Here is a 27,782-nt window from a genome sequence, read left to right as displayed (position 1 = left end):
GTGCAGTTTCTTGACACAGTTGCTTAAATATTCAGCGTGTGTGTAAGATTTGTTAACAATGCAAAACGCAAAATTCACGCTTGAACAAAGACGTTAACAAAACTGTTAGACGTCTTATTAACAAATTAAGGACACAAGGTCGCTAAATGCTAAATTTCCTAAGCGAAAACAAAGAGTATTGACGGAAGAAAAAATTGATGAAATCAGTGCATCATTTACACGCTCTGCTAATAAATCTCTAAGACGTAGTTCACAGGAAGTTAGTGTTTCAAAAACATCAGTCTTTACTGCTGCTAAACTTTTAAAATTAAAACTCTACAGAGTATAGTATAGAAAGCGGAAGCTTACGGATAGATGATTCCCGCAAGCGACACCGCAGGCAGGCCGCTTTCCTGGCCCCACCCGTAGGCGAACGCTCTGTATTAGTAAATGCTGTTCACAGAAGAAAGATTGTTGTTTGTTAAAGAACAAAATGGTGGACATATTCAACATTTAAACTGAATCCAATAAACCCCATATCTTGTTCTTGTTTTGTGTATATTTTAATTCTTAAAAACGTTATGGCGACGTCAAAATGTACTTTACTTTTGAATAGCCCTGTATGTTAAATTCAATTACATTTGTAGAGAAGGAAATGAATTTAAATGGTAGTGAACTCGTGTGAAAGTATTGTTATCACCACGAAAAGAGACGAAAGGACATGTGATAACTCCGATGGTTGCTGTGGTAAGACACCCATTCACACATCAATGACTTCCCAATGTTATTAACTCGTGGACTGTAAAATTGGTCCCAAATTATGTCCAATCAATACATAATTTTCAATTAAACTAATTTAATCGCTTTGATGGGGGGCAGCGGGGAATATTGGCGCTTTCGTGGGCGAACAAGTCCTGCAACCGACACCGCCGAGTTGCTGCAGGGCTTCGAATGGTTTTGTGCATCGTTTCTACACCATCGGTTACTGAAACCACAATACAGGAGTTGCGGCTCAATTTCCTTTCGACCAGTGAAAACAGAGCGACCCCATTTGAAAAATCGCACTTCATATGGCTAAATTAAAATTTAATAAAATTCCCAGTTTGTACAGAGCACAAAAATCAGCTCAACGGATGTGAGTAGGAACATTGACAAATCGAAACAATTTAAATTATATGGAAAATATGTAACATATACTTCTCTTGTAGAAATTTACATTTCAATAAACTTTTTAAAGTGTTTGTCCTTAATTTTGTGGACAGGAATGTTGGCATGTACACTTACGTTCAAAGATATCTGACCCGACTAATCGATAGCGAACGACGATTTGTTGGTGTAAGTGTGGCTTCTTTAGTTATTACTACCATGAATAGATGGCGTAGATAATAGTATCACCAATCGTACATAAATATACCCGCATTATAGAATTCAATTTTTCATGCCACTCTGCTGATCTTTTCCGGGGTTTTCCTTCAACCCATTAAAAGCAAATTCAGAGTAACTTTCGGTGCTGGACACATTTCGCTGGCATTATAACCTTAATCTCTTTTAGATAACCATATCAGTTGATAAAGCGTCGTAAAATAACCAATAACCAACCACATTTATGGAATATCACTTACTATTACAGGCCATTCATTATCACGTGAAACCAACTTGCGCGTGAGGGAAAGAAGAAAGTGGACTGGGAAACTTCTCCCCCTCGCTGCGCTTCCACTTTCAGCTAGATAGCAAACTAACTCCCACCATAAGGTTCTTACTATGAGATATGGCGCACGCATGCTGTTGGTTAAACGAGATAACAGAATGGCCTGTACTTGCTTTCATGATTTCTTTTGAGATTTAAATGCAACATTGCAAATAATGTTTCCTGCTATTAATGATTAACAAAAATGATCTTGGTTATATCACGTCTATAAAAGAACTCGAAAGAAAATAAGTAATAAATAATTTGACTAATAGACTTCGATTGTTCATGAAAAGACTTCCTCTCTTCACGATGACGATCCTAAAATCCTATCAGCCTCTCATGGAGCAGTGGTCGGCAAAGATTACGTCATATAAAATGCAGCCCGCAATACACAGTAAAGGAGAAGGTGGGAGAGAGAGGATACCCAAACTGCTTAACGTTGAATGAACGAGTGATGACTAAGGGGAGGGAAATCATGTCTTACCCCTCTGCCCTACTTGTGTATTATACACCTTTACATACAAAAAATTTTGTTTTGCATAATTTTGCTCTGTAAAATTTTTATACAATTGAGAATAGTACCAGAAAGAGAATGAAGTGAACAAATCCCTTGAAATTATGTCTAAATTATTTATAAAAATTATTTTGTTTATAATTTTGACATACAACTTGAAACATGATAGCTCATGCAGTTTTTAAGATAGAGCCACATTTTTTTCACTGTTTTATAGCTAAAACTATTCTTTAATGCCTGACATATAGCTATTTTTTATTTTCATTTACGTTAATTAAATATTACCATATATGTAACTTATATTAATATTTTATGTTGCATATATCATGTAAAAATCCATAGATAATTATTAACTACATTAATGTTATTTTACTCATTGTCAGACACTAGGAGACATTTCAAGCTTCAAAATGACACCAATATCTTCTTGGTATCACCATATTTAACTGAGATATCATGTTTAAAAGAATTAAATATTCTAAAATTACTATTTACAGGAAATTAACCACAAACTTTCAGAGCCTAGAAGACTCCATCATCACATGTCACCCCTTAAGCAGCTTCATGTCGGTCCTGTTTCAACTTCTTTCTGCCTCTCAAATACCTCCTCCTTGTTTTAACTTCAGTTGTTGAATGTTTTTTGGCATTTTTGTCCTTATTTTCCATTGATGCAACAAATCCTGCAATAGTGTTTGTCCCAGGGTTTATGCCCATCCTCCTCAGAATTTTAATTTCTCCTTTTGGACTCTTATTAAAATGATGTACATCAGCCGTGGCGAAAAGGCCATGGTGCGCCGAGCCACTGTGTAAGCTGCAACGTGCATAGCACCTATGGAGGGAGGCGGACAACCGAAGGGGAATCTAATGTTTAGGATGTGTAACGAAGAAAGAAATGAACAAGAAAACATAGGACACATTATCACAACCTAAAATTAACTGTCTTCAGAATGTCTCTGCGACAAAGTTTCAAAATCAGGAATTATGTCACTTACTGCCAATCGTAGTTGATCAAGAAGGTATTTGTCTGTCAGTCTGATCTAATTTGATTTTTACTATTTTCATTGTTGAAAATATTTTTTCACAAACGTAAGTTACAGCGAACATGGCTTCAACAGAGCAAGCGAAAGAACGAAGCTTCAAATATTTATTTTTTTCCAAAGATTTGAAAAGTTCATTATCTGTCAAGTCCTTACATCTAGCTTTCATTTAACGTCACATTGTAAATCTGTGAGTTTAAATTGAAAATCTAACCGCATTATTCGTACATCTGCTGTAAAAGAATCGACGTACAGAGATAATAATGATACTGGCTACGGACTGGAAGGTCCGGGGTTCGATCCCAGGTGGTGACAGGATTTTTTCTCGTTGCCAAACTTTCAGAACGGCCCCGAGGTTCACTCAGCCTCCTATAAAATTGAGTACCGGGTCTTTCCCGGGGGTAAAAGGCGGTCAGAGCGTGGTGCCGACCACACCACCTCATTCTAGTGCCTAGGTCACGGAAAGCATGGGGCTCTACCTCCATGCCCCCCATGTGCCTTCATGGCATGTTACGGGGATACCTTTACTTTTTTAAATAATAATAATAATAATAATAATAATAATAATAATAATAATAATAATAATAATAATAATAATAATAATAACACTTAACCTTTTAATGTTTCATCAGTAACATGTAGTAATTTATAATGCCGTTTTATGTTATACAACCGTTTTCCTAGTAATATTTGTGAACAAATCATACATTTAATATTTTCATCATATTGTAAGCAAAAGAATGCATCCTCCCATCCTACTTGAAACTTTCGTTTTTTATAGAGGTACATGGTTTCGAGAGAGACATTGCGACGATACGCCACTCGCAGGTCAGAGACAAATACAAATAGAACGGAGTTTGACTCCAGTGAGTGAGAGGGTGGGGGTTGTAGGTAGGAAGCGAGAGAAAAGCACTGCGAGCCACAATGTGCTCGTGAGTCGCATTTTCGCCGCGGCTGACTTAGAACATCATTGACACAAAAAATTACAGTTTTATGACTAACAGTAAAAGATTATAAATTACTTCATTACGTAAAAACGTGTTTTCAATCTAATGATCATGCCCTGATATCTATGTATTTATTTTGGGACTAGAAAGAAGTTTATTTTACAAGCAATGCTGGACGAGGAGATTGAATGCTACGAGGAGATTGAATACTACGAGGATCACTCAAAAAGTAATCCACAATATTTATTTAAAAATACATTTTTATTCTACAGCTTTTTGGTATTTTCATAGAATGTAGATACATCCTTCAGGAACAATACGTCACTTTTCCACATAATCCCGCACCTTTCAACTGCCTTACGCCACCTTGGAATGAGGGCCTGTATACCTGCACGATAAAAGTCTGAACCAACCAAAGAGTTTGTAATATATAACTAGAGACACCAACGGCGCTAGTTTCGCGTACAAAATTGAACCGCTGTTCGGCCGCCATTAAAGGGAGTTGATGCTTCGCCGGGAGTGCCAGCAGTTCGTGCTTATTGAGGAGTACGAATAAATATAAGTACACTTGAAGGGAAATAATTAGAAAATGGTGAAATACTGCGCCGCAAATAATTGTTCGAACATAGCTACTATTGTAGGATGCCCAGGAAAGCATGCATATCTTAATATTTGAAAGAATGTTCCAAATGCAGTTCCTCCTTTGAATGTGTTTACAGAATGTCGGAATATTTCTTGGATAAAGTTTTTCCAGAAACAAATTAATCAGGTTTACAAGGTTGGTTTCAACAATGTCTGTAACGGTTAGGTGCCATCATATTACAGTGGATTATAATAGCAGAGTGCATAAGAAAATCCTCAGACTATATCTGTCTAAAACTGTTTTGTTTCACAATAAATGAATTAATAATGTAATTTCCGTATTGTACAGTATGTACTCCTAGTTTTTGGTTGTATTAAATGCAAAGAAATGAGTGAAAATATAGCTGATGGCCTAGTTAGGCCTATTATTACCACTACTACTAGGTCTACTATGACGACTACTACTACTACTACTACTACTACTACTACTACTACTACTACTACTAGGCATACTATTACCACTACTACTAGGTCTATTATTACCACTACTACTAACTAGATCTCACTACTACTAGGCCTACTAATACCACCAAAACTAGGCCTATTATTACCACTACTACTAGGCCTACAATTGCCACAAAAACCAGGCCTACTATTACCACTAATACTAGGCCTACTATTACCACTACTACTAGGTGTATTATTACCACTACTACTAGGTCTACTATTACCACTACTAGGCCTACTATTGCCATTACTACTAGGCCTACTATTGCCACAAAAACTAGACCTACTATTACCACAAAAACTAGACCTACTACTACTGCACCTACTATTACCATTACTACTAGGCCTACTATTACCACTACTACTAGGCCTACTATTACCACTACTCCTAGGCCTATTATTACCACTACTACTAGGCCTACTATTACCACTAGTACTAGGCCTACTATTACCACTACTACTAGGCCTATTATTACCACTACTACTAGGCCTATTATTACCACTACTACTAGGCCTACTATTACCACTACTCCTAGGCCTATTATTACCACTACTACTAGGCCTACTATTACCACTAGTACTAGGCCTACTATTACCACTACTACTAGGCCTGTTATTACCACTACTACTAGGCCTACCATTACTACAAAAACTAGGCCTACTATTACCACTAATACTAGGCCTACTATTACCACTACCGGTACTACTAGGTCTATTATTACCACTACTACTAGGCCTACTATTACCACTACTACTAGGCCTACTATTACCACTACTTCTAGGCCTACTATTACCGCTACTAATTGTATTAAAAAGTCTGTACTGACCTCTAACTTGGTGGTCATGAACTACACAATGAATAGATTGTTTTATATAAAATTTATTCTCATTATATTTTAAATCTGTTTCCAGAATTTTTGTTATCTCATATTTCACCACTAAATATTTTCTAAGCACCATATACCTTCCTCTTCCTTTGCATGAAAGGACTGAAATATAGATCACTTGAAATATTACAGTAAATATCCATTATTATGTCCTTAAAACAATACTAGTAATACTGAAAATTAATGCTGACATTGCCGTTATTCACTATTTCACATACTTATTCCGAGTGTATATGGGTGATTTAATTTATTTTTTAGAATATCGCCAAAGATGAACCATTATAATACATTAATAAATATAGCGCTCCTCTGCCATTCATGTTTATTTCATCACGACTCATCCTTTGTAAAAGATGTTTAAAAAAGTGTTTCTATCACCAGGCTACATCAATGTATTGTGGTACTGTTTTCGAATTTTGCGCCGCAAACACTTCCTTTAATGGCGGATGCTAGCCGATTCAATTTGTGACATTTTTCTTGCCTGCCACTCACGGGTATGTGTCTCTAGTAAGTATTACAAACTCATTGGAACCAACACGCCTGAGCTACTCTCTGGCGCCACTCATGGGAACGACTTAAATTAAATTTGAATACAAGGGGGAAGGATGTTTCTATGACCTCCATAAATTACAAAGGTTTAGAAAAAAAAATAAATTTAAAAAAATGTTGTGCATTACTTTTGGAGTGATCTTCATAGAAGTGACCGTGGCTGATGACGCAGAATTTTGGAAAATGGGACTTATCTGAAGAACCATAAGGCATAAATCGAAAATTCTTATATCAAATTAAAGTGGAGAAAATTCTCCATTAAAATAGTTATATTTTGAAAATTCTAATTTTTCATCATTTTTTGCGTTTTGTGGGTGTAGTACATACAGGCCTACCTTAAGGGGTTGACTCGCGAGATATGAAATGCCCACCACTGGACTATGGAGTATAAAACTCAGAACGCCATGCTGATCATTTACTTTTCGAAAAATTGCATTAACATGGGGTCAGAACTTCGCTTCCGATAAGTTTTATCTTGTTTCACTCTTTACAATTCCCTTCCTCTACAAGTTCTGCCAATGTTAACGCAATTGACTATACGCTCTAGATGCTGCAATAAGATGATTAGTATTGGTTTTCTTTCCGCGATATAAACGGATTTCGAGGCAGTGTTCAACCACACCAGCAATATTGAATATAAGATTTTTTTTACTATTATTGTTATACTCGTTTTATTATATGCATTTTGCTTATACGAATATTGTACTCTCTTATTTTCATGACACTTTTTATTGGACAGTATAAGTTCTAAGTCGTAAAATATTTTGTAGTTCTAAAGCCATGAAACTAAAAGTACATCAAAATATAAAACGTTTCTATATACTAGTACAGGAGAATATAAACAATAATGTTTGTAAATAAGAAAACTACAAAGGAAATATATTGAAATCGGAATTCTCAAGAAGCGATCTTATTTGCCTCTAGCTATGAAGTTAATAACCTTATATCAATAGTAAACCTATCGCATGATACGTTTTTAAATTTACAGCACGTGTTGAGCGTGGAAAGTAATTGACCAATAGTGTCATAACATTGTGTCACACAAAAGTCTAGACATTTTAAATGATGGTTTTCTATTTCACAAATGGTGTTCGATTCCTGACTCCGCTTCTTCGTTACTTACACATATTTCAACTAAATGTATTAAGTTGTTCAAACAGACTTGAAAATTATACCTTAAATTCTCCAAGGACTCATATTCTAGTTACTTCGCGTTAAATTTTATCACCTGACGAATAATTCGTCGTCTAAAGGTATGAAATTCGTGCTTCGAAAGATTCTTTCGAATAACACTAAAATTTGACTGCAATTTCTCGTAACTTTAATATTTTATTTATTGGTAGATCTATATTCCATACAAAAACGTATTATATCTCCGAAAGAAACTGTTGATGCTACATGCATGATATTTGACACGCGCGCACACACACACACACACACACACACACACACAAACGCACATACACTTACTTTTGGACTATTAGGAATGTTTTCTCTGGATGAGAAATTGTTATTTTCATGCATTTAAAAAATATGGCTCCATACTTATAAAATTCATTCTTAAATTTAAGTATTTATCTAAGAATTTTGAATGCAATTATCAAAATAATTGTGCTCTAGACATTTTAAAGAACTTGCTTTTAGGAGTAAAATTTGAGGGGTTCGGGAGTAAAACATGGTAAGTGACGTTTTAGTGTTCTTAAGTTATTAGGTAGGTAGACATTTATACATGCAACAGTTTGTATAGTTACCAGGAAGGTAAAATCTGTATACTTCTGCCATCTGTTGAGATGTTGAGAAACTAACTACAGGATTAGACGCAGAATGTAAGATACCATATTATACGCTACATATCTCATTTTTTACCAATATGTCAGTTACCATGTTTTAAGTTCGAGCTCCTCATTTCATAAAAATTGTGCCTTCATCTTTAAAATGGCTGAGATACATCCATTTTAGTGAATCATACATCTTGTTTTCTTTTAATTTGGTCTCAAATTATTTTCTCAAAAAAGGAATCCCTAATTTTAAGTTCTTACTTCAATGCTCTTTCTTCATACAAAAAGTGAAAGTTGTGGATCAGCTAGGAAAAAAAAAAAACAAATTTCACAGTTATGTCATTAAATGACAAAGCTTACTTCAGATATGTCATTTTTCAATTTTCATTTAACCTTCATCTTGAATATCGAGATATTTAAAATATGATTTTCGTAACTTCACTTTTTGATTTCTTGGGTTATTTCATACAAAAACATACATCTTCGAAACTGTTGATGCTACATGCATGATATTTATATACTTTTTTAGTCTATTAGGAATACTTTATCTAGAAGAAAAATATGTTATTTTGTTGTATTTTAAAATTACGCTCCATACCTCTAAAATTTATTCCTAAATTGTAATTATTTATTTTAAAATTGTGAACGTCATTATGAAAATATTGTTGTATAGACATTTTAAAGAACGTGCTTTTAGGAGTAAAATTTCATATAAATTTAGCATTCGTCTTTAAAATGACAGATATATCAATTTTGGTGAATTATGTATCCCGTTTGCTTTTAATTTGGTCCTCAATTTTCTCTTAAAAAACGAATCTCGAATTTAAATTATTGTGATGATATTTCTACACATAGAGAATGAAAGTTATGGATTGGTTAGGGGAAAAAATCGAAATTCACTATTCTCTACCTATAAATAAGCAAGTTTTCTTCAGATATTAAATTTTAAATTGTCATTCGAACTTCATCGTGAATATCGAGATTTTCAACATATAATTAAGTCCTCAAATTTATTCTCATTATATTTGAAAGTGAGAGATATGTGCCCAATTCTCGAAAGCCTGTTGGCGTCACCTGTGTGGTTACTTACTGGCTTATAAGGAACCCGGAGGTTCATTGCCGCCCTCACATAAGCCCACCATTGGTCCCTATCCTGAGCAAGATTAATCCAATCTCTACCATCATATCCCATCTCCGTCAAATTCATTTTAATATTATCTTCCCACCTACGCCTCGGCCTCCCTAAAGGTCTTTTTCCCTCCGGCCTCCCAACTAACACTCTATATGCATTTCTGGATTCGCCCATACGTGCTATATGCCCTGCCCATCTCAAACGTCTGGATTTAATGTTCCTAATTATGTCAGGTGAAGAATACAATGCGTGCAGTTGTGTGTTCTGTAACTTACTCCATTCTCCTGTAACTTCGTCCCTCTTAGCCCCAAATATTTTCCTAAGAACCTAATTCTCAAACACCCTTAATCTCTGTTCCTCTCTGAAAGTTAGTGTACAAGTTTCACAACCTTACAGAACAACCGGCAATATAACTGTTTTATAAATTCTAATTTTCAGATTTTTTGACAGCAGACTAGATGACAAAATCTTCTCAACCGAATAATAACAGGCATTTCCCATATTTATTCTGTGTTTAATTTCCTCCCGAGTGTCATTTATATTTGTTACTGTTGCTCCAAGATATTTGAAATTTTCCACCTCTTCGAAGGATAAATCTCCAATTTTTATATTTCCATTTCGTACAATATTCTGGTCACGAGACATAATCATATGCTCAGTCTTTTCGGTATTTACTTCCAACCCTATCGCTTTACTTGCTTCAAGTAGAATTTCCGCGTTTTCCCTAATCGTTTGTGGATTTTCTCCTAACATATTCACGTCATCCGCATAGACAAGAAGCTGATGTAACCCGTTCAATTCCAAAGCCTCTGTGATATCCTGAACTTTCCTAATGTGTATTCTAGATGGTTCCCGTTCGTAATATCTCAGAGCACATAATATCCAATCTCGAAAATCATATTTATACCAAGTTCGTAATTTTAAAAGAATAAATCAGTGAGATCTCATTTCGTTGGAGAGGTAATTCATCCTGTTGTAATAAATAATACTTAAAGTGACAAGTTTCAATTGATACTGCTAACATGTAGGCCTACATCAAACGTAAGTTATGTTACGTCAGAGAGATGTATTGCAGCATGGGATGAGCGAGGGGCAGGAAGTCATCTCCCGGTCTCTTGACTCTCATCTCCCGCTGACATTCACGCCCTCGCCATATCACTCCATGTTCAATGGACTATTGCTTCCTACTGCCAGTTACATGTTCCCATATTCAGCGTGTTCCAAAACTCCTCAACTGTTGGCTATCATGGAAACGACAAGTATAAAAACCAACAAGCTCGAAAACAGAAATAGAAATGAGAAATTGATGTTAATAAAGTAAAAATACTTCATAAATATTTTAGTAGGAGAGCAAAAGTAAGATTTCCGTGGTTTCAAGGCAAAATGTGATGTCATATTTCAGGAGCGAGCATTTGAAGTTTGAACGACGATGTAAAACCATAAGAATCCTATGGTAAAGGATGGATAGAACAGAGAAAAATTCTGCAAATCCCTCGAAATTATTCAAATCAACTTTACAGGGAGTTATACCTGAAATCTTGATTTTCATAATACACGTCACTGTTCGTTAACAGAAAACCGCAATTTAAGTCACACGGAGTTAGTGTGCACTCGAAGTTGGTTGCTTGACGGTTGTCAGCCCACTTTGAGGTCTGTGGATATAGAGGGAAAAGTTGGATCGGTGTCGGGTAGAGTTCCCGGGTGGCTCAGTTGGTAGAGCGTTGGTACGTTAAACCAAAGGTCTCGGGTTCGATGCCTGGCCCCGGAACAATTTTTCCCTCGAAATTATTCAAATCAACTTTACAGGGAGTTATACCTGAAATCTTGATTTTCATAATACACGTCACTGTTCGTTAAGAGAAAACCGCAATTTAAGTCACACGGAGTTAGTGTGCACTCGAAGTTGGTTGCTTGATGGTTGTCAGCCCACTTTGAGGTCTGTGGATATAGAGGGAAAAGTTGGATCGGTGTCGGGTAGAGTTCCCGGGTGGTTCAGTTGGTAGAGCGTTGGTACTTTAAACCAAATGTCTCGGGTTCGATGCCCTGCCCCGGAACAATTTTTCCCTCGAAATTATTCAAATCAACTTTACAGGGAGTTATACCTGAAATCTTGATTTGCATAATACACGTCACTGTTCGTTAACAGAAAACCGCAATTTAAGTCACACGGAGTTAGTGCGCACTCAAAGTTGGTTGCTTGACGGTTGTCAGCCCACTTTGAGGTCTGTGGATATAGAGGGAAGAGTTGGATCGGTGTCGGGTAGAGTTCCCGGGTGGCTCAGTTGGTAGAGCGTTGGTACGTTAAACCAAAGGTCTCGGGTTCGATGCCTGGCCCCGGAACAATTTTTCCCTCGAAATTATTCAGAGAAAAATTCTCTCCGGCACCGGGACTCGAACCCGGATTTTCAGCTCTACGTGCTGACGCTTTATCCACTAAGCCACACCGGATTCCATTTCCGGTGCCGGATCGAATCCGCTCAGTTTAAGTTCTACCTCTCAGTTTTCCCTTTGGTGGCCTACCCTCATGTACTGTGTCACAGAATATGTGACAGTGGCACAATGTCCAACGTACTATATATATACAGGTGCACTCATTACGAGTGACTAAGTGGCCTGGATCCGACGGGATGAGCGCCGTCTTTATTCACTAAGTGATTACTTACGCATATCATATTATTATGTACCAAAGTATGTATGATATTTCCGTGCATTAATTCTGCGTTGTCATATGGTAAAGAATGGATAAAATAGAGAAAAATTCTTTCCGGCACCGGGACTCGAACGTGCTGACGCTTTATCCACTAAGCCACACCACATATGTTATACTACTTTAAGCAACAAACTCGATATAAGAAAAAACGTAAAGATTGGCTTCGTAATATGAGGTCGTGCCTAATATGGGGTGAAAAAGGTCCCTAAAATGGGATAGGATTTCTAAGGTAAATATATACATAACTACAACAGTTTCAATTATTACATTAAACAATGTCTTTAATGAATGTGATCGGTTGGTGCCCATTGTAAAAGTCACAGGTTGAAATCCCGACAGAGTACAATGGTTTATTCTCAATGTTTCAGTAGCTGCTTTTTGTCTATTTGTTTTTTTTATATAATTTTCGAATGAGGAAGAAGATTCGAATTGAAAGCACGCAGATATAGAAGCCCCATTTGTACTTAATAAGCCGATATGCCTATATCTAAAGTAGTAATGTTTATTTCCTAATGTAGGGTACACCATATTATGTCCTCCGTCCTACCCCATAATAGGACACTGACGTGTTGAATTACTTATGTTTCCAGCTACTCTTTAGAATGGAGTTAGGCCATGCAAAGAGTAGCGTCAGGTAGCGTGATTTTCATAAAATTGCGCGAGCATAAATGTGTTAAAAGCAAAAATTTTCGGCTTGTATTTGTACACACAGACATCATTACCAACAAAAATCCTCGAAGTACCGACTTCTTTCTTCGACTCCCTGAGCGGCTTCTTACACAGGAATATCACAGTGTGTACTATATACAGTCACGAAGCTTGAGTTTTGAGGGTGCTAGAAACAATAGACTGTGACGATACTATTTTACATTGCCTGTAATGAGGCGATATTAGCGATCCTAGTGGTGAGCAACTATCTAATGTTTGCATATTTACTACGTATTGAGCTTCGCGACTGTATATAGTAGACTGTGGGAATATTGTCACTTACTTACAGAAAATGTTGTTGCATGTGCCTTTGTGGTTTGTTAAGTTTCCAAACGATTTCATTGCCAAATAACTGAGATTTTGAGGTATCCCATATTAAGCACCACCCCATATTATGCTACTTTCCTCTATACCATGGCCGGGCATGAGAGCGGCTCCATTTAGTCGATCAGAGCTGCTCTCGCTCCGCAAGGCACTTCAATTCCAAGCCAGAGCAGAACGCTCACGCAGTGGCGGACTCGCATTACAGCTACCTTCCCTGGATTAATATAAGAAGAGCCACGGTTGTTCTAGTCATTCAGTCTGTCAGTACATAATAGTTTATAAGGATATTACATCAATCCATTGTACAGTGCAGAATTTGTAACACTCTTATTACTTTAATGAAATAAACTTCGCTCTATGTACACATACAAATCATTAGGCTTATTTACATAACCAGTACGCACATACTGCAATTTCCTCACCACGGTTCTACGAGACAGGCGTATGGCTTCCACTTCCCCTACTTGCTGTGGACAGAGTTCATCTGCCAATATAATTAAACATCTCTTGATGAATTCACCTTCGTTGAATGTTTTAAATTCCTTTGCAATTTCGTGGCAAATTTTGTAGCTAATTCTCATAGCCGATTCACTAAGTGCATTATTGTCATCCTGTTAATACATAATATATAATGTAATATAATATATAATGTAATATAATATATGATATGATATGATATGATATATGATATGATATGATATGGTATGATATATGATATAATCATAAATTAATACAACTTAAAGAAAATGTTTCTCAGGTACATTATATTAGAGTACCTATTCGATATTTATATTGCATTATAAGTTATTATAGTACATTTAGTAATATATAATTTTAAATAATATAAGTATTATGATATATCATAGTATAGTATATTACAGTTCATGATATGTCATATTATATATCATGAACTGTAATATACTATACTATGATATATCATAATATTTGTATAATTTAAAATTATATATTACTAAATGTATAATAACTTATAATGCAATGTAAATATAAAATAGATAGGCCTATTCTAATATAATGTACCTGAGAAACATTTTCTTAAGTTTTTGTATTAATTTATGGCGTTCATTACCAACATATTTGTCGTATTCAGTAGCATGTTGTAAAGAATAATGCCGTTGGATATTGAACTTCTTAATCAGTTGTAGTGTTTTATTCCAAATTAAACACTTCGCTAATCCACTGCTCTCTAACAAAAATAACTCCTCCTCCCATGATACATTTAAAGCATTGGGAGTAGCGGGATGCTTTAGTGTATGAGCGGAAGCTCCGTCTTCAAAGTTCGCCATCATACTGCAGAGTCACCACTGCACAGACACTGAATGACGTACAGTATGCATACGTCACAGCGCCCGCAAGACCCGCTTTTTAAAGGACACAGCGCTCATTTCTCAGAATCACGTAATGTGCCTTGCCCTGCTCTATACATTCATGTAATTTTGAAACTGTGATTATTTTCTCCCTTTCTTGTAGCACTAAATTTAAAATAATTTAAGAAGGAGGACAAGACTAACTGTAGTAACTTTCGAGGAATATCACTTTTGTTGACGTCGTACAAAATTTTGTCGAATATCCTTTTGAGAAGATTAACTCCATATGTAGATGAAATTATTGGGGACCATCAGTGTGGTTTTAGGCGTAATAGATCGACTATTGATCAGATTTTTTGTATTCGACAGATATTGGAGAAAAAATGGGAATATAAGGGTACAGTGCATCAGTTATTCATAGATTTAAAAAAAGCGTATGACTCGGTTAAGAGAGAAGTTTTATATAATATTCTTATTGAATTTGGTATTCCCAAGAAACTAGTTCGATTAATTAAAATGTGTCTTAGTGAAACTTACAGCAGAGTCCGTATAGGCCAGTTTCTATCTGATGCTTTTTCCAATTCACTGCGGGCTAAAGCAGGGAGATGCACTATCACCTTTACTTTTTAACTTCGCTCTAGAATATGCCATTAGGAAAGCTCAGGATAACACAGAGGGTTTGGAATTGAACGGGTTACATCAGCTTCTTGTCTATGCAGATGACGTGAATATGTTAGGAGAAAATCTACAAACAATTAGGGAAAACGTGGAAATTCTTGTTGAAGCAAGTAGAGCGATAGGGTTGGAAGTAAATCCCGAAAAGACTAAGTATATGATTATGTCTCGTGACCAGAATATTGTACGAAATGGAACTATAAAAATTGGAGATTTGTCCTTCGAAGAGGTGGAAAAATTCAAATATCTTGGAGCAACAGTAACAAATCTAAATGACACTCGGGAGGAAATTAAACGCAGAATAAATATGGGAAATGCCTGTTATTATTCGGTTGAGAAGCTTTTGTCATCTAGTCTTCTGTCAAAAAGTCTGAAAGTTAGAATTTATAAAAAAGTTATATTACCGGTTGTTCTGTATGGTTGAGAAACTTGGACTTTCACTTTGAGAGAGGAACAGAGATTAAGGGTGTTTGAGAATAAGGTTCTTAGGAAAATATTTGGGGCTAAGAGGGATGAAGTTACAGGAGAATGGAGAAAGTTACACAACGCAGAGCTGCACTCATTGTATACTTCACCTGACATAATTAGGAATATAAAATCCAGACGTTTGAGATGGGCAGGACATGTAGCACGTATGGGCGAATCCAGAAATGCATATAGAGTGTTAGTTGGGAGGCCGGAGGGGAAAAGAACCTTTGGGGAGGCCGAGACGTAGATGGGAAGGTAATATTAAAATGGATTTGAGGGAGGTAGAATATGATGGTGGAGACTGGATAATCTTGCTCAGGATAGGGACCAATGGCGGGCTTATGTGAGGGCGGCAATGAACCTACGGGTTCCTTAAAAGCTAGTACATAAGTAAGTAAGTTTATAAATTTGAATTTGATATTTTAATTAAATCATCTGTTAAACTAAATGTATCTTTACATTTAAGTGACCCAATCAAGTCGAAGACTGACTTAGATATTTCAATATCAGGTGACTAAAGTGAAATATTTATAAATTGTAAAAAGTGGAACAGTGTTCTATGCTAACTGGAACTTGTACCGAAGAAAAAATTTGCACGTCGCTTAAACTAACTGAACTCTATTTGAAGTATGTTAAATTCGTCTGGTGTCACGGTGTCGAGTCTTCTTTATTGTCCTCCAGTGACAATGACTTGTCAGTTGTCAACTTTCAGAATCCAAGCGATGTTTTTCACTGTTGTAAATGCCTGGCTTTATGCCAGTACGCTGTTCAGTTTATTTTCAACTATTTCTACTATTGGTCCCCTTGATTTAATCAGTTTGTTCACAATTTCATCCCCTACTACAGAAGTATAATGCAGAGCCATAACTTTTTGCATTACCATTAACTTATTTTTTATGAAGTGAAGCACGAAACACTGAACAATAGCCAATTTTTATTTCATGTCTTTATCCTCGTATTAATTTCTGTATCTTCGAAGTGACACAACAACTCTGTGATTACAATTGTTTCTTACAGGATATACTCCGTTTATCCGAACTAAAGAGAGCGGAGCTGTTTCGAATAATATGTCGTATCTTGGGTAGGGGAGTAGTGGGTACAGTGATACACAAAATATTAAGACATATGTATGAAAGTGATAATTAAAGTATTTTTAAAATCAAGTGCAATAGAAATAGACATTAAAACATGGAGTATAATAATACATAAACAGAAATGTTAATAGATAAAGGACATAATATACAATACGTGTTTGTAAAAAAAAATGCAAATGTCTCACTGTTCCCATTCAGGAGGGTACAGTGAGACACCACAGTGTCTATTAACGGACATTGAAATGATTTATATTTATTTCAAAAGAAAACAAAAACTTACTGTCTCTCTATCTTGGCATGTTCTGTGGGCTTATTTAAAATCATTTTGATGTCTGACTTCGAAACCATTGAAACATCTGGAACATTTGGAAAAGTGAATTTTCCATGGCATTTCAAACTTTTGTGAAAAAATGAAATGAATATTTGGTGACAACAAAGCTTATAATTATAAGAATTTAATGTAATTCTTTATTATTTTTTCACATTTTCTTAAATTTTGTGAATAATTTTTTTTATTTATGAAACCATTAAAATGTAATGTATCCATTATTTTAAGGTACAGTTCCTAAATTGGTTACTACTATGTTCATTTTTAATGTTAGTTATTGGTAAATGTAATATAATTACAGTTTGTTTTTGCAAATCATTGGTACATGGGAACAGTGAGACGTCTCAGTGTACCCTTCAATGGCATGTCTCACTGTTCCCTTTACGCATAGTTCATTTAAAAATGACCCCATCACTTCAACATTAAAACAAGAAAGACGAAACTTTGCCAAACATAATCTCAAATACCATAGTATTAGGTAACAAAACATTCATATTTATATCTCATTTGTACATCCAATATAACCTTCATTGAACACAAGCCAAAATTTTACTTCTAGAGTGAAAAATTACGAATTATTTTTTCATCACTCACCTTTATAACTAGAATCAAATCGAGTATGAAAATACTGTTACTTTACTCATTCAATATACAACTCCACTGTTACCAACATCTCAACATCAAAATTTACCATCTAATAAAATATGTCTCACTGTTCTCCCTGTCTTACTGTACCCATTTCTCCCCTACTATTTCCGGTAGTGAATACGAGATGCTACAGTTATAATATTAAGTGTAACAGTGTAAAGCAAAATCATTCACTTCATTATAATCATGCGGATCAGTTGTCACCTCTCACTCATTTGTAACTGGGTCCACAATTTATTATTATTATTATTATTATTATTATTATTATTATTATTATTATTATTATTATTACTAGCCGTACCCGTGCGCTCCGCTGCACCCGTTAGAAATAAGTATAAAGTAATTACATAATTAAAATAGGACATTTGATCCAGGGAATATTCGTGTTTGATAGAAGGATAAATCGTTTAATATGTTACTTAATTTAAATTATATTTAAATAATTAAAATGCGATCATTTTGGTCTAGAGAGCACTCATTTGGTGCAATGACAATTCCTTTAACATGTTTCTTAATTTTTATTACATGCATCCATAGTTCAATGAACATTGACATCATTTACATTTAATATGTATACTTTATTTTACTTGTATGTTTCCATTGAATTATGGTAATAACTTAATTTTAACTCTTGTTTTCTACGTATTCAGTAAATGGCGCTTGACCCACTATTGTTCTGAACCCTTCAAATAACTTAAATTATATTATATTAAATTATATTATATTATATTATATAAAAAGTGTGTTGATAACGGATGTACCCCGATAAGTAAGTTTTCAATTTGTTATGGGGGCTCTTGAATCTCAGGAGGAACAAATTTTATTTTACAACAGGGCAACATAATCTGCTTGGCTCATTACCCAAATTTTTTGCATTGCATTTAATGCATATGTATTTTAACTCGATTCAATTGAGCATAGTTAAAATTTGGATTATAAAATAATGAAATGCTAAGCTAACATATTATTACTGCATACTAAATCAATACACTCTAGTTGTTCGTTAATTCTCTGAGATAAACATTATTTTAAGAAATACAGGAAACGAATACACAGAATAGCCTATCAAGTTTTCTGTGCATAAGAAGCTATTTTAATCTTACCTGTCCTCAATTCACTCAGAAGTTACTGTAATAACATTATAGCATTATGTCCATACAGAGAAACTACACTTTCCAATGGTGAAATAATAATTAATTATACAAATTGGTTAATTTAGCTTCCGATATTGCTTCATACAAACACAGAAACATTTTCTGTAGGCTATGATTCATAGCTTTCGATTGTTGTTGACCAAGGCCCCTTATAGACGAAGTCATTTGTTTATTTCATTACACAGCCTTAGATGGCAGTTATTTTAATTTTAAAACTCATTTATCTCATTAAATATCAGTCCTATCAAAATTTTTCAAAGAATAAAACTTATCGGAAATGATTTTTAAAGAAATTTTTGTTATGTAACATTTTTCATAAAAATCATTATTATTATTATTATTTATTCGTAACAGAACTCTATGTTTTTCGTTGGTAGGACCCCGGTCCTTATGATGAGAAGGAGTGCAGTGATACTAAAGACAAGGGAATACGAATAGGAACTCACTCGAGCATCGCCTTTGTTTACTGGTAATCATCAAAGTATGTGTTCAATAGAAGAAACCAAAATTCGTTTAGGTTCTCGTGGGAAGTCCGTAGGAAGAAAGGCAGGTCGTTTAGAAGCTCAAGGGAATATGGGAGGATAATAGGATTTGGTGGAGGGTTGTAATGAGGACAGGATCAAATCCGATCAAGATTACGTCATCTGGCGTGCTTATATTGGGAAGTCGATGAACGTCACGATTCCTTAAATAGAAATGACTTGAATTCCGAAGATCTGCAAATCAATCCCTTAAGTTATTATGACATTTATTCTTCCAGTCAGCAAGTCAGCTTCTCAGTATTTTAATCTCAATCTGCCAATTATATGTTTCAGTAAGAGTTTGCAATTCTCTTTAGGTCTTGTAGACAATTATAACTCTATTCAATCAGTAACAGCCACTGAGTTAACCAGTCAGTCAGTCAGTCGGTGGTAGTCAGTGAGTCAATCATTGTTAGTCAACCAGTCGTTCAGTTTGTCTATCAGTCATTTAATATCAGTCAATCAGTCATTTAGTGTCAAAGAGTAATTCAGTGTCAGTAAATCAGTCATTCATTGTAACAGTAATTCAGTGTCAGTCGGTCAATGAGTCAGTCAGTCAGTCAACCAGTTTGTCAGTCAATCAGCGTCAGTCAGTCAGTCAATCGGTCAATTATTCAATGTCAGTCAGCCAGTCAGTCATTCAGTCCATCAGTCATTCATTGTCATAGAGTCAGTCAGTCCTACATTCATTGTCAGTCATTGAGTGTCAGTCAATCAGTGAAATGGTCATTCTGTGTGTCAGTCAAGCAGTTATTTACAGACAAAAAGTTATTCAGTATCAGTCATTCAGTGCTAGTCAATCAATTATTCAATACCAGATAGTATATCAGTTTGTCAGTCAATTAATCAGCGTCAATCAGACTATAGAGTATATTTTATTTAACGACGCTCGCAACTGCCGAGGTTATATCAGCGTCGCCGGTGTACCGGAATTTTGTCCCACAGGAGTTCTTTTACATGCCAGTAAATCTACTGACATGAGCCTGTCGCATTTAAGCTCACTTAAATGCCATCGACCTAGCCCGGGATCGAACCCGCAACCTCGAGCATAGAAGGCCAGCGCTATACCAACAGCGCCAACCAGACCGAATTGTAATTCTGTGCCAGTCAGTTATTGAATGCCAGATTAAGTCATTTAGTGTCAGTCAGTCAGTGACAATCCTTCAGTTCATCAGTCAGTCAAACAGTCATTCAGTGTCAATTAGTCTGTCAGTCATTTAGTGCCAGTCAGTTAATGAATCATTCACTGTCAGTCAATGAGCCATTCAGTATCAATCAGTCAATGAGTCATTCAGTATCATTCATTGAGTAGTTCGGTGTCAGTTATTGAGTCATTCGTTGTCAGTTATTGAGTCCTTCAATGTCAGCCACTGAGTCATTCAACATCAGTCAGTGAATAATTCAGTGTCAGCCAATGAGTCATTCAACATCAATTAGTGAATAATTCAGTGTCAATCATTGAGTCATTCGGTGTCAGTCAATGAGTCATCAGTGTCATTCATTGAGTCATTCGGTGTCAGTCATTGAGTCATTCGGTGTCAGTTATTGAGTCCTTCAGTGTCAGCCAATGAGTCATTCAACATCAGTCAGTGAATAATTCAGTGTCAATCATTGAGTCATTCGGTGTTAGTCATTTAGTCATTCGATGTCAGACATTGAGTCATTCGGTGTTAGTATTTGAGTTCTTCAGTGTCAGCCGATGAGTCACTCAACGTCAGTCAGTGAATCATTCAGTGTCAATCATTGAGTCATTTAGTGTCAGTCAATAAATTATTCAGTGTCGGTCATTGAGTCATTCGGTGTCAGTCATTGAGTCATTAGGTGTTAGTTCTTGAGTTCTTCTGTGTCAGTCGCTGAGTCATTCAACGACAGTCAGTGAATCATTCAGTGTCAGTCATTGAGACATTCAGTGTTAGTCAATGTTAGTCAATGAGTTATTCAGTATCAGATGGTCAATGAGTCATTCATTGTCAGTCATCGGTGTGAGTCAATGAATCATTCAGTGTCAGTCAGTCAATGAGTCATTCAGTGTCAGTCATTGAGGTATTCGATGTCAGCCAGTCATAGTGATCAGTTATCTGTGTCAATCAATATGCCAGTCAGTTTTCTGTCATTCAGTGTTATTGTTGGCGTCAGTGTTATTCATCCACTGACTCTTATTCAATCTGTAGGTCATTCACTGTCTTTTACCCAGTAATTTATTCATTAATTAACCATCATTCAGACAGTACATTAATTAAGTCACTGTTACTTAGTTTCACTCATCCAGTGTAAGTGTCCAAGTAGTTAGCTAATATTAGTTGGTGTCTTAATTTACTGTCGGTCATCGTTAGTGTAGTCAGTCAGTCAGTCAGTCAGTCAGTCAGTCAGTCAGTCAGTCAGTCAGTCAGTCAGTCAGTCAGTCTGGTAACTGCGTTACTTGAGTCAACAAAGTCCTCAGTCTCAGACTTAATCATATTCTTTCAGAATTAAAGTTGTAGACTAAAGGACACTGGCTTTGTTTGTCGGAAAAAAACGTTTTTACCAGAGGCTTGCGAAAACAGTTAATTTAGCCCTTTGTGTAAGAAATAAATAATAATTTACACGCGCCCGAACAGTCCTCGCACCATTGGGCGGGCATTCAGTAAATTTATTGTAAATTGTTCAATCATCCCGATACTTTTTTATCTTGCCGGTGTCCCCCAGTCGCATGAATACACGGCCATAATTTTAGTCATGATTGCTGACCGTCGATTTGGTATATAAATTCCATGCATACAATGGATCATTTCGGTTTTTGATGACTTTAAATAAGATACTTTTTTTTATTTACTTTTGTTGTAACATGTAGTTCATTCTATGTCGAATTGATATCGGCTATGAAATATAGACATTTTATTTATTATTCTGTCACTGGGACGATGCACGATATTTGATAAAATTGATCGGTGCAGTTTGTCATACAAGCGCTGTCTGCCGCCGTTGGAGTGAAAGAGGAAACACAGTTACGTTTGTTGTATATCAATTTCATGGAACACGGCTATTTTCATTCAAAGTAAAATATTATTAATCCACGCATGTGTTAATTCAAGTTGAAATCATATCACTTCTTTCACACGCTTCGAATGACAGGCTATTTATGACCAACCTATTTTAATATTGACGTCATGTCCGGGAATTCATATTCATGTATGCTTAAATTTTATGTATAACAAGATACAATTCCGCGAGTTCGGCAGTTTTCGCTTCTCGCCAGGTAATGCGGGGCTATTAAAACCAGACTTTGTAGTGAAGCCGAGGCTCGTACCGAATTTCAGGCATGAAGGGAACTCACAAAACTTTCAATTGATGTGTATTTGTGGGTCATTTCCTTGTGACGGTAGCGACATCTGTACTATAGAAAGAACATATTTTTAATAACAGAACTACATGTTCATATTGGTTCAAAATTTATTTCTACATCGTTTACGGAAGTACTTGTGGAGGTTGCGAACAAAACCGGTTTTTTCCACCGGAAACAAAAAATGAGTTTTTTACGGCTTCGGCATGTTTAGACAGGCATATTTCTGAATATGTTATTGTTTTTTATTCCAACTCGGTCATTTCCATGAGAAACAGTATGGCAAAATCAGTATTTTTAATCAAAACTGGATAATTCCATATCATACTAAATGACAATACTTTGGTCGGCGGAAAAAGGCACATAAGTAAAAAAAAGTCTATTTTTAATTAATTACTTAATTCATTAATTTGTTTATTTAATCTGACGGGATTAAGGCCATAAAGCCTTCTCTTTTATCCTACCAGATAGCACATATAAATACAAAAAAGAAATACAAACACTCATGAAAATTTAGTTAAAGCCCTTTAGAGGGTCAACAGAGTCAAAAGAACACTATAGAGCTCTCATCGAGCTAATACAAGAAAAAAGAAAGAAAACAGAGATAGCAATGATGATATTGATAACTGACAATAATAATAATAATAATAATAAATACATTACATATTAAGTGTCAATTTTACAACAGCATAGTTACAATATTTACTATATGTCATGGGTTAAGGCGAAGTTGCGCAACCTGACATGTGTTCAACAAGCAATGCCATGAACTAGAATGTGATTTTTAAATTTAAATTTGAATTTTAATATTGTCAGTCTCTGACATGGTTAGGGAGAGAATTCCAGAGGCGTGGAATAGATATGCTGAAAGATGAGTAGAAGGATGTTCTGTGCAGAGGAATAGAGAGAAGGTACATGTTCCGGGTTCGAGGTAGTGAAAGGTAAACAAAACGAGATGCTAGGTAAGAGGGTGTGGTGGTGTGGATGATATTAAATAGTAATAAGAGAGAGTTGAAGAATCTTCTTTCTTTAAGTGGACTCCAAGACAACAATTCTGTTGTACCTAGTCACGTAAGTCTAGTACTTTTTCTAATTTTTGAAATAATAAAATTTATTGTACTTTTAATTGAAAAGGGTCTTACTTCAACCAACATACTGTACATGATTTTTTATTTCATTTATTACATTCCATAGATCTTATATGAGCAATGAAGCTTTAAGTTGTGGAACAAGTCAAAATTTTACAATATTACAATTACAATTTTTAAAAATTTTTACAATTTCATTATTATACTTATATTCAGTTAAGAATAAATTAAAAAGAAAGTCTCTCTTGAAAAATTATTTTTTTTTTACTTATGTGCCTTTTCCAGCCGACCAAAGAATATTTTCATTGTTTTTTTTGTATCAAAAACGTACATTTCCAACATTATTTATGTATTGCAATAAACCACTTCATTCAAAATCGGTCATTTCCACTTCTATGTGAAAGAGTGCTAATATGTTATTGCTAATTAAAATTATTGTTAAAGTGTTATAATATATTCATTTTTCCATAGTACAGTAGAATGAAAGTAAAGAATATCTAGGGAGATGTGTATGTTTTACTGTTATAAATGTCAAAATAGCTTTCTTTCGAACAAAAGTGAGCATTTCCTTCACATTTCCAAACAAAACCGGATATCTCCAAAACATTTTTATCTATAAAATGCACAGAAAATGAGTAAAATCATTATTATTCACACCATTAGAACAACGGACGTAACATGCACGACACAAAAAATTGTCCTTCACTTCGAGATAAAGTGAAGGCTCGATACAGATTTTTCTACTTCCTGGAAAAGAAAAAAAAAATATTTTGGAAATGACCGTTTTGTTCGCAACTTCCACACTTCAAAATATCTAAACGAACATTGTAATAGATACTGTAGATCCTAAAAATACACTTTTTTGTGACGGTTATGACCATTTGATGACATGAAATTCCCACAACAGTTTCTTAACCCTACCATTACCAAGGTTGAGCAAAAATGGCCCACCTTTTATTATCTAAAATTTCTTGCAATAAATTAAATCTGTTTTCACCCTCCCTCTAATTGTCTCTAACATGAAAAAGTATAATAAGTGTACGCATTTATTCTATTTTAGATTTGAAATATAACACCCTAATAATTCTGTGTCGTTTGGATAAAGGGAGATATGTCATAAGAAAGAGTTTGGAGATTAATGAAAATTAAACTTGGAACTATTATTGCAAATAATTTTCTAACAAATAAAACACATCAATTGCTAGTATTCTTTTTATTTTTGCACACTCACTTGTATAATTTAACTTGTGTATTCATTTGGGGAACAAAATTCCAGCTGTACAAAAAATGACTTATCCCCCTTTACCCGGACACCACAGAATTGAAGTATTTGTTGGTGGAGATTTTACCCAACCTTGGTGTTTCATGTGACCTAAATTTTTTAAACATTTTCAAGTTTGAGTTCTATGATTTTTGGACATTTTTGTAACTGTTTTCAATGCCGTTGAAGTCGTTAACTGTTTCAGTTATTCACATTACCAGTTTCTTGCAGTGTGGAAGCTTGAGTTGGCAAATTGATACTTCATTTATTAGTGTTTATTCAAATCTAGTTGTATTCAGGTACACAGAACATAAACATGAGTTTTGTGGATAATAGTAGGTCTAATGTTTTGGGTGAAAGTGGGATTACAGTGCTATTGGAAACGGATTTACCGGAGGAGTTGGAGAAAGAAAGTGGCAGTGAGAAAGATAATGCAGAAGTTGTTGGTGAAGGTGAATCAAGTTCTAGCTGCTAACAAGAAAGCTATTCACATTGTCACCAAAAACAGTGTCAGATATAGAAATTGTGGACTTAATTTATGTAAAAATATTCAGATACTAAAAGTGTGTGTGCTGGAGCATTTTTCTCAAGAAATGATGTAGAATCAGTGGAATGAAAAACTGATATGCATGTATAAATTGTTGGTGATAAAATTTAATTGAACGTATTTCAAGTCTTTAAAAGAGCAGGTAATTGTTCAATGATAATACAGTAATATAATAATACAATTTTTGTTACACTAGAGTAATATATTTAAATTTAATTTGGTGGGAAATTTTTTCCCACCCTTTTTAATTCACTTCACAAAAATATTTTTTACGTGGTTATATAACGACGCTGTATCAACTACGATGGAATTGATGATAGCGAGATGATATTTGACGAGATGAGGCCTAGGATTCTCCATAGATTACCTGACATTTGTCTTACGGTTGGGGAAAACTTCGGAAAAACCCAACCAGGTAATCATCCCAACCGGAAAACAAAAATATCTTGGTAATGCTAGGGTTAAAACAAGATTTCTGTGACGTTTTGGCAAAAGTAATATCAACTTATTTTATTCCTGATCTTATATTAGAATATAGCAACGCATAATAACAATAATAATAATAATAATAGGTCTAATAATAATCAAATAACAATATAATCATTACTTATTTACTTATTTATTTTATTTTTACTAATATTTAATGTGCTGTACAACAGCCAGTGGCCAATAACAGTACAGCATATGACAATTTCATAGCAAGAACATTAATAATGATAGAAATTACAATAAAAGTACATAGAAATAATTATTAAAGTAATGACAAAAATAATTGTAATTGAAAATGAAAGGGTGGAATAATATAAGTGAATATAATACAAATAATATAAAAGATGACGAGAATGATATTATAATACATATCTAAACAAAAGACATGAATTAATAACTTATATAAAACTCGAAAAGTATATACTATACATTAAATGGATCCAAGTTCAATCCATGAAAATTGCCATATTTTATACATCTGCAGACCGGAGAGAGAGAGATTTAGAATTTCTATTGTAAAAAATTTTATGAAATCTTAAATCCTTAGAAGGAATACGGACATTCATATCGATTATGAAGGATTCACAGTCAATATGACCCTTAATTACTTTACAAAAATATAAATAATCAAGATCTTGACGTCTGGCAAATAAACTACAGCAATTGAAATATTTGCAGTTAATCTCATATTTATAATCATCAGAATTAGGTAAAAATCTATAAGAACACAAGAAATATTTTTTTTTAATATTCTCCAATTTAGCCGAGTCAGTGGAAGTAATGGAGTTCCATACAACAGATGCATATTCAAGCTGGATCTAACCAACGTACAGAATAGTATAGAATTAATAAACACATAGGGGTAGAAAAATAATAAGTTATAGATTTAATTAGACCAAGCATTCTTAATGAATGGGTATAAATATATTGCACAATGTCATGGAAATATGATAATAGTACTAGTAATAATACTTACTTACTTACTTGCTTACTTACTTACTGGCTTTTAAGGAACCCGGAGGTTCATTGCCGCCCTCACATAAGCCCGCCATTGGTCCCTATCCTGAGCAAGATTAATCCAGTCTCTACCATCATATCGCACCTCCCTCAAATAGATTTTAATATTATCTTCCAATCTACGTCTCGGCCTCCCCAAAGGTATTTTTCCCTCCGGCCTCCCAACTAACACACTATATGCATTTCTGGATTCGCCCATACGTGCTACATGCCCTGCCCATCTCAAACGTCTGGATTTAATGCTCCTAATTGTGTCAGGTGAAGGATACAATGCGTGCAGCTCTGCGTTGTTTAGCTTTCTCCATTCTCCTGTAACTTCATCCCTCTTAGTCCCAAATATTTTCCTAAGAACCCTATTCTCAAACACTCTCAATCTCTGTTCCTCTCTCAAAGTGGGAGTCCAAGTTTCACAGCCATACAGAACAACCGGTAATATAACTGTTTTATAAATTCTAATTTTCAGAATTTTTGACAGCAGACTAGATGACAAAAGCTTCTCAACCG

At 34.9% G+C, this 27,782-nt stretch overlaps 1 long non-coding RNA gene across 1 annotated transcript in view; it reads left to right on the top strand.

Annotated features, from left to right (window-relative positions):
• The window catches only part of LOC138707276 (uncharacterized), a 568,249-nt gene that overhangs the window by 211,631 nt on the left and 328,836 nt on the right, over window positions 1-27,782 (top strand). The window lies entirely within an intron of this gene.

The sequence above is a fragment of the Periplaneta americana genome, chromosome 10 (genome assembly GCF_040183065.1).
Source record: "Periplaneta americana isolate PAMFEO1 chromosome 10, P.americana_PAMFEO1_priV1, whole genome shotgun sequence".
Taxonomy (NCBI): Eukaryota; Metazoa; Arthropoda; class Insecta; order Blattodea; family Blattidae; genus Periplaneta; species Periplaneta americana.
This window is presented reverse-complemented; position numbering and strand designations above follow the sequence as displayed.